The sequence below is a fragment of the Protopterus annectens genome, chromosome 2.part1, assembly GCF_019279795.1.
Source record: "Protopterus annectens isolate FY-2018-M chromosome 2.part1, PAN1.0, whole genome shotgun sequence".
In the NCBI taxonomy this organism is placed as follows: Eukaryota; Metazoa; Chordata; order Ceratodontiformes; family Protopteridae; genus Protopterus; species Protopterus annectens.
In genome coordinates, this window is record NC_056729.1 from 1245688085 (window position 1) to 1245697279 (window position 9195).

Consider the following 9195-nt stretch of genomic DNA (forward strand, 5'->3'; position numbering starts at 1 on the left):
TGTGAGGAGGACATTATGGAGGTGTGGGAGCTACAGTATCACAGAGGGTAGGTGGAAATACCTCTTAGAACAAGAAATGTGGAAACAGCCCAACAAAATGGGGGTGAAACATCCAGTATTAGGGACAGATTATAAGTATTGCTGTTATACAGTTAGAAAAGTGCTAGATTAACAGGGTTTGTCTGGACATACATTTTCTGTGTGATTTGAAGTCTGACACTGATATGTATATGACATACCTCTCAACTGTACAGGTTTCAGCAGAATGTCCAGAGGTTTGCCTAGTATGTGTAGTCTGTTCCTCAGATAATCTTTGTTTCTGGAAAATCACTAGGATAATCTGAGGAGTGAAGTCACTAAATAATGACATTCATTTGTGTTTCAGACTTCATATCCTTCAGAAAATTTATGTTAAAATAAACCCTGTCACTCCAGCAACTTTTTTTCAGTTTATAATACCATTATTTAAAATATGTCCCTATTCTTGGGCCTCTGTCCCCCAAGTATGTCAGGCTTTGTCCAGATGTCTTGCACTAGGAGGTTAGTAGGTATGGTATATCATTATTTAGTGACTTCAATCCTGATATCATCCCAGTGATTTAGCAGAATCCCAGAAATATTATGAGGAAGATGCCATAAATATTAGCCCAAACCCAGGACATTCTGTAGAAATCTGTACAGTTGAGAGTTATGTTTATCTGGCCATTGTTAACAGACTGTCAAGATTGTGTAGCAGTGTAGTGTGTAAATGTTTGTTGGGCTGAGTAGGGAGAGGGGGCAAATGTGAGTGTCTTAGATCATTTTTCTATCTGACTGTGCATGCTGCTACAGTTGCTGGTAGTCTATCAACTGTATATGTTTGCAGGGGCAGACTGAGACACTTAACACCTCAGGATTCCAAGTACACTCTGACTTGAAGCAGTATGTATAAGAGTAGTGTATGACTGGTAATCAGGATATGTTTGTTCAAACAGTCATTATACTCTAGAGGTCAGTTGGCATACTGGTATGTTGCTGTGACTGTGGTGTAAATGGTTGTGGGTAGACAATTTCTCACCGATGTCTGTTTTTCCCTACAGTTACATCCCTGTAGTGTATGATATATGTGCAAGTGCATGAGAAATTCCCCAGAGCTGATTTGGTGTACTGTTGTGTTGGTCTGACTGTAGTTCAGTAGGTGATGGGTGAACTGGTTTTCAGCCCTCAGTGTTTTTCCCCTTATGTTACATGACTGCACTTATACCTCTCAACTGTCCATATTTTCACCATATTTTGTCCAGATGTGTGGCTCATATTTTTGGTCTGTTCCCCATAATTGTTGTGGATTTTTGACAAATCACTGGGAAGATGTGAGCACTGACATCACTAAATAATGACAATCATTTGTGTTTCAGACTTGAAATCTATAAAAAAATATATGTTAAAACAAACCGTGATACTCTAGCAACTTTCTAAGCTTATTAAATCCATATTTAAAATATGTCCCTATTTTTTACCTTTGTCCCCCAGTTTGTCAGGCTTTGTCCTGATTTCTTGCACTAAGATGTTGATATATATATATATATATATATATATATATATATATATATATATATATATATATATATATAATTAATTCCACAGATTTTTCCCTATTGTTGGATGACCATCCTGCATGATATATTTACTGAAGCATTAGTAATTCTCACAGATCATGTGGAGTAGTGGTAGCTGCTGTGACTGGAGTGCACAGGGTCCTGGGTTTATGACATGCCAGGGATGTGTATTTTTCCCCTTATTTTAAATGGTTGTAATGAATGATATGTTTGTAAAAACATTATAAATTCCCACAGCTCATATGGCATAGCAGTATGTTTCCAAATAACACTGTGGAACAAGCCAAGAAACAGTTTCCAACTTTAATAAAACTTCACCAAAGTTCTTCACAGTACAGAGTAAGCGCTGTCATCCACACTGGACTTCTTCAGACTGGATTCAGTCTGAAGAAGTCCAGTGTGGATGAAAGCGCTTACTGTGTATTGTGAAGAACTTTGGTGAAGTTTTATTAAAGTTGGAAGCTGTTTCTTGGCTTGTTCCGTGGTTTTATTTGGACTTTTGATTTGTTTCCAGTGGAAATTGTTTTTCTTGGATAGCGGTACATTTGTCTGACTGTAATGCACAGAGTCATGGGTTCTGGAGCTGCCAGGGCTGATTATTTTGTTGCTGGGCAGAACAGAGGCTGACTGAGACAGAGTGATTAAAGCAGTTTTAAGCAATTGTAAGTGGGTTTCTGTGGGTTTGTATGACACTAAGCAATGTCAAAGGTGCTTAGTCCTGCTTGGCTTTGTTTAGCATTGCTTATTCCTCGCCTAAACCTGTGCTAATTTCAAAGAAAGAAAAGAAAAAAGGGTGATACAAAAGTGGTTAAATGGGGACAAGCAGGGGGTAAAACATTAGGAAAAGCAGATAGGGATTTGCAGGATGGGTGTAGGAATGGACCATAGCTCTACATTTCTTCTGCAGCAACAGATGTGAATAATGTGGAAAATTTGGAATTTACAGCCTCACACCACACAGGGAGGGGTGTTGGCAACATAGATTTGTAGAGTAATTTGAGGATAGATTGATTTTCGTCAATCTACATGGGGGAAAAATGTAGAGCTATGTATGGGGCAATGATTTTTTTGTGGGACAGATGCCCTGTTTAAGGTGAGAGTGGGATGTTGGGGAAGGGCTGTAGGTATGTTTGGGGAGGTTGGTTGGGTAGGATAGGTTGCATTCACAGACAGACAAGACACACAAGACAGCAGACGGGTGGTATATGACACATGAGGGGGTAAATACCTTGGACGGGGAGGGTAGTTGGGAATCAGAGGCCCATGAGCCCCCAAATGGATACAGTGGGACTGAAGGTGGCTGTGCTGGGGGCTAGAAAACAGGAGCAGGCTGCCCTCGAGGTGCTCCAGTCTGCCCTCAATCTGGTGCAGGCGTACATCCAATGGATGATACTGCGCACCATACCGCGGAACTTCCTGTGGGTGACCTGTTCCTCTCTGCACCAGGGGGAGGTGGGCCCTGTCCCCTGATGCTGTTCCACCCAAGGGTGGTGCAGGACCAGTGGAGGGGGCAATTCTGCGTTGGGTCCCAGATGTTCTGGTGCCTGGTGCCATGGCCAGATGACGCAGGACAGGTGGATCCACCGAGACTGACCTTCCCAAATGTGCTATGGTGTTGAGGTTTTACAAAATGTATCGGTTAGTCATGAACAAAATATTTCAAAATTAGTTATAACAGCATGCATGGATGTTCCAATTAACCCAGAACAGTGGAATTCACACAGTTGCATAGCAAACAGAACACATGCATATAAGGAATAACAGTCAAGAGGTTTAACAGCATGCCAGTTAAATGTGTGGCAGCAGGCCACCAACAATGGTATTTGAGCAAGGTATGTTAATATGTAAACATTAGATTTTGAGAACAACATACCCATAGTATATGGATAATAATTATTGATGCAGATAAGGGGTGGGGGGGAGAAGAACAGTCCATTAACAACTGTATAGGCTTCTATTTTTCCCAACGGTACTGCTCAATACTCTACAGGGCTGCCCTCACTTTACATATACCTGTGGCCCATAGCTTCTGTAGCACATACATAACTCTTAAAATGTCAAGCTGGAATGGTATGGGGCAAAGTGTGAGTACTCTGGGTACATGACTGATGGAGACTCATACATGTCAGAGTTACATATATGACTAACAAGGTGTAGCCTGCACTGATGTTGTGTAAGCATGCTACTGGCATTCTGCAACTAGATTCATATCTGTGTCTAAGGTTATTGGCAACAGTGATCACTAGCCATGACAGCGTGACACTTGAGAGACATGTATCGGAAAGAGTGCATGGTGTATGTACCTATCCTGCTGTCTTTTGCAGGCATGAGGTTGGACACTGGAACATTTGGACACAAAGTTTATTAGTATATCCATCATACAGCTACTACAATCATTTCTTTACTTGTAAACCCTGTGGAGAAAATATCTGTTAACACTACCTGACTATTTGTACACATATTTGGGATTACTTGTCTGTGAATATTCACACATCTTAGTTCCACTCCCTGGATTCAAACCGTGGTCTGTGTTTGCAAAAATGAAAAACATCTCTATTTCTCAACACACTGAGCTACTGGGGAACCACTGTCGGTTGCTTGACTGATTTCTGCCTAATGCTCACTTCGTTAGACAGTCTGACCTTGTATTCTAAGTGGAGTGTCACCAAAGACTGTAGTGACAGTTGAACATACATGCCTGACAGATGGTTCTTGTACTGTGTATTAATCCTTTGAAAGCAGGTATACACATTTAATCACTAGTAGATGTGAATATGTGTGATCTGTACAGAGTATAGCAATGTGCTAGATTGTATACCCAACCCGTATATATTTGGACATGGTATATTTGCAGTCCCCACCTATTACACTCTCATACTTGCCTGCATCAGCATACCCATGTTCAGGACTTCATCGTTCTGAAATGCAAAGGATAGCACAAGGCAGTGCTGCAGGGGACACACTGTAATCTATTACACATTACTAATCAAAGTTCAGATGTTAGCGGAGTACATATTTCATATTTCATTTATATCATGTTTCACACATTCTGTTTCTTGGGTTCATAGGTGTGTACTAGGCTAATGGCCCTGGAGCCTTTACAAGCCTAGACCATAGGATTATCCTGGCATCATGCCACCCAACCAAATTAAACACAACAGTTTGTGGTATAAATCTTTATTTGAGTAGCATGACACAGCGCTTTCTTACAGTTGATATTCTACTACTACTGTTTATCCTGTAGATTGCTATTGGTCTGACAAACTTTTTTTATTTATTCAGTACACTCAGAACACACCATAGCTACTGGCAGTAAACAATGTACCCTTCTTATTTATTGCACTATATACACTGCAAGATAAATCTATACTCACCAAACTCTCGCCGCAACCTTGCCAATCTGTCAGTATGGGCCTCAAGATTGCTAGCCCTCTCTTCTGCAGCTGTAGGGGAAAAAACACATTTTAAGCATAAATGTCTATCACATACTCAGGCAAGATTTTGGTACTGATATGGGTGAGATAATTACTCACTAATGGGGCATCCCCATCTCGAGCTTCTTGGATCCATTGGGCCAAGAGTGTCCCCTTCCTACACTTTAGGTCAGCATAATGATGATGTACCCGCTCACCAGTTTGGGGGATTCCAGTAGCACTGGTGAGATCATGTGTCAGACAGTCTCAGGCCTCCACTTTGTACTGAGAGCCTTGGTACTGGCCCAGCAGCAGTCTGTGGTCATAGTCTTTAACAAGGAGCCCAGCCATAACCCTGGACTCCAGGATGCCCTAGCACTGTGCCTGAAAACACGCTCTTTCTCCAGTGCCAGACATAGTTCCTGCAGAGAACAAACTACTTCTGGCTGTAGTTCCACCTGTGCAATTTAAATAAAGCCATATTCCCACCCTTTGCTGTTATTGGACCATTTTTGAAAATGCTGAGCATAGCTCAGTGGTGCACAAACCCGCTAAGCTGTGTTGAGTGGTGCTTAAAGGGTAAAATGCTAAGCAATGCTTAGAGGTGTGCAAATCTGCTCAGCTATGCTGAATACTGCTTAAATGAGACTTCTAAACATTGCTCATACCGGCTAAGCAGAGCTAAGCACTGCTTAGCATTGCTCAGTTCTCATTTTAGAAATATTTCAGGATTGAAAATTAATTAATTATTACTGACATATTAAGTACTGCGGTGGTGGTGCTGCGGTAGCATTGTCGCCTCACAGTTAGACATTGCACATTCGATTATCAGTTAGAGCGTCTTCTGTGTGTCGACATGTGTGAATGGGTCTTCCTTCGTTGAAGGTTGTGCATTAGGCAAGCCAGCACGTAAAAATCTACTGCCAATCATTACCGGACCGGAGTTCTGCTGTGGCGACCCCTAACCGGGAAAAACCGAAAGACAGTTTTATTACTGACATATTAAGTGTATATAATTTAATGTACATGACATCCCCCTATATGCTTTCATTGCATTACCTTGCTGTGTGACTATACTCTATGGGACACTTGCTTCTTTCTTATTCTCCATCGGTAACCTTTAACAGTGTAAGAAGAGTTTTTTTCCTGTTATACAGAGATCAATAAACACACACGAAAGGCTGCAGTAGTGATTCTGCTATCATAAACTCTGTGTGACTTTTTCAAGACCATAGACTAACCTCTAATATTTATGTCCAGAGCTGTTTGTGGGGTACTAGATTTCTTATTCAGCAATAGCTACATCAGAATGATACCGATGAAAAGATCTTAAAATGCAAGGAGCTTGTCTTCTAATCCATCCAAATTACACAGTTCCTATTCTCAATTATTTTCTGGGTCATGTTCCTTTTGTGAAACATGAAACATGGTCCATTTAATAAATAGCTATTTCCATATTTGCCATTTAAATTTAGAAAAAAGTTCTGCTACTTATATTTTCTGATGCAAAACTGGACATAGGATGTTGTCTTTCTCTGGAGGTTAAGTGTTACAAATCATTTGGAGAAAACAAAAAGCTGTGTATTAAATGTACATTTCTGGACCATCTTTGAATTCACAGGGAAATGGCTAAGTGCATTATGTATGAACATATCCACAATCAAGGAATCCACAGGCCTTAACTTTGTCAATCTTCTGGTGTGTCCCACTGTTATCCTGGCCCACAGAGGCTTATTGTGTTCTCATAATATTAACAGATTTGCCTATAGATCAGCTAGAAAAAATGTTTGCAATGCCTTCCTACTGTAGCCTTACTCCTTCATCGAGTTAGCCATGGCATTCAATCAATTGGGTTCTCATTTGCTGCCTCTTGGTTTATGTATAATGATGTTAGGACTAACTCTAGCTAGCAGCCACTACAATCTAATGAATGTCTTAGTTCAGCACTGCACAAGTTACCAACAGAGCAACAAACCTGTGGCTGCAAGGTCCTAACTGGAAGCAGTAGACCAACTTTCAACCCATATTTCACAAACAATGTTTCTAGATGACCTGAAGTAGCAGGGTATCCATTTACTTCATGCAGTATCTATTCATTGACAGATAAAACCTTTGGTAGCTAAACCTCTGGTTAGCTATCAAACTGTACAGCTGGAAGTCTCTCATTCCATGAAATCCTCCCTGGGCGTGTAGGGTACCTAGCATGTGTGCATGTTGCCCCCCCCCCACATACACATGTGCACACCAGTCAAATGCACAGTGGTGGATTATGAAAAGGTATACAGCATGCCGAAGCATGGTATAAGGGCTACTGTGACATAATCCCATACAGTCTCCTGCAGTAAGAGAACTGGCCATAAGGCACTTATCATCCTACCCCCACCATTGATAGCTGTCTGACTGAAGTGAAATCAGAAGAACTAGCACATGTCATGCCTCTACACGAGGGAGAAATACAGCAGTTACTGGGTTACTTCAGAGTGAAGACTAAGCTATCACTTAGTTAGCAGAGAATGGAGACCTACCTTCTATCATCAAACAGCTTTCATATTTTGCAGCAAACATAATCAGACACTACTCTGCCCCGTGCTAATCAATAGGAAAGTAACCACATAGTCAGCACTGGAACTCCTTGTTTGTGAATTACTATAGTATGGATCTGTAATATTTTATCATTTAATCTTTCCAGACTGCACTGATAATTAATGCTGTTTTTAGATTGTCTAATGGTACAATAATATGGAAGGAAAGAGACCTTGCTCAGCATGAAAGTCTCCATAGTGGAAACATCTGAAATTTTATGGACTGATCTGTGTGTCCAAGACTGGACTACCAAATCATCTCAGGACCATCAGTGAACCACAGTGGAGATCATCCATGAATAAAGGACATGCTAATGGTGATGAATAGTAATAACATTACATGTACTGAGATGAAATATGTTCTCAGTAACCTGTTCTATGGACCATTAGTAGCTCTGAGTGCACTATGATATTAAATGACCTATACAAGTAGTTTATTGTGATTGTTAGTTTTATTGTTTATACATCTGTTAACTAGATAAATAAACTCATCCTTCCAGAACCCCTTTTAGCCATGATTTGGGCCACAAGGGTAATTTCATACATGGGCAACTTAATGCAGCCAATCAACAAGCATGTGTTTAGGGAGGTGAGCAGAAAAGCAGAAACTAAAGTACATGGAGAAAATCTGCACAGATGCAGGGAGAACATGCAAATTCCTCTCAGACAGAAACTGCAGATCTGCAATGAATTCCAGATCCTGGAGCAGTGAGACATAATCCTTAATTGTAATTTAACATTTTTAACTACCTAGTGTATTTCCTGTAAACGTTTTCTCTTAAATTTCTGACAGTTATCCCAGAAACTAAACAAAATTTATTTTTAGTATCCTATGCTAGGATTATGGTATTTTATGAAGAGAAATGCTTTCAAAATGGATGGTGCCCTCAGCACATCATTTTCTAATAAAATTTTACGGAATATGCCAGCAATTACTATTTCCTGCAAACTTACATTTCTTGACCAACCTTTGACTTAGAGCACTTTGACATAATTTATTAGCATACTGAAGTGTCCATCTAGAAAAGAAAAATATAACAAAAATGAACAATACAACAACTATTTGGAAATGCATACTTGAAAATGTGAAACAAAATAATGGCTCTAAACTTCATCCTGCAATAATCGGAGAGAAAACCTAAAATAATCAGAAAAAATGAATCAAGGCACAGGTTAACACAATAAATCAGGGAACAGGTTAAGACACACACAATGATGGTTATGTTCACAATAATGCATCAAAAGAATGGGCATGGCACTGCCTTTGTGACTATCCATACTCTGTGCATTGTTTCATCTGAAAGGATGAACACCACAAGGAAGGCTTCATCTGCAGGTCATACAAAGAAGAAAGCAGCAGTCATTTTAATAGCCATTCTATCAAAGAAGCTGCATACACATTAAAGGTATGAAAGTCTGGAAGCATTCTTTTTTGGCTGTATTAGTTTCTATGTGTCCATGGGTAGATTTTTATTGCAGGCAGGTGTCACAGAAGGAAAACAGATGCTTGTAGTGGGGTGCCTTCTCTTTTGAATACACCATGTACTGCATATGGTAAGTGTTCCCAGGCATGCAAATAATATGCCAGTTAGGCATGGCATGAAA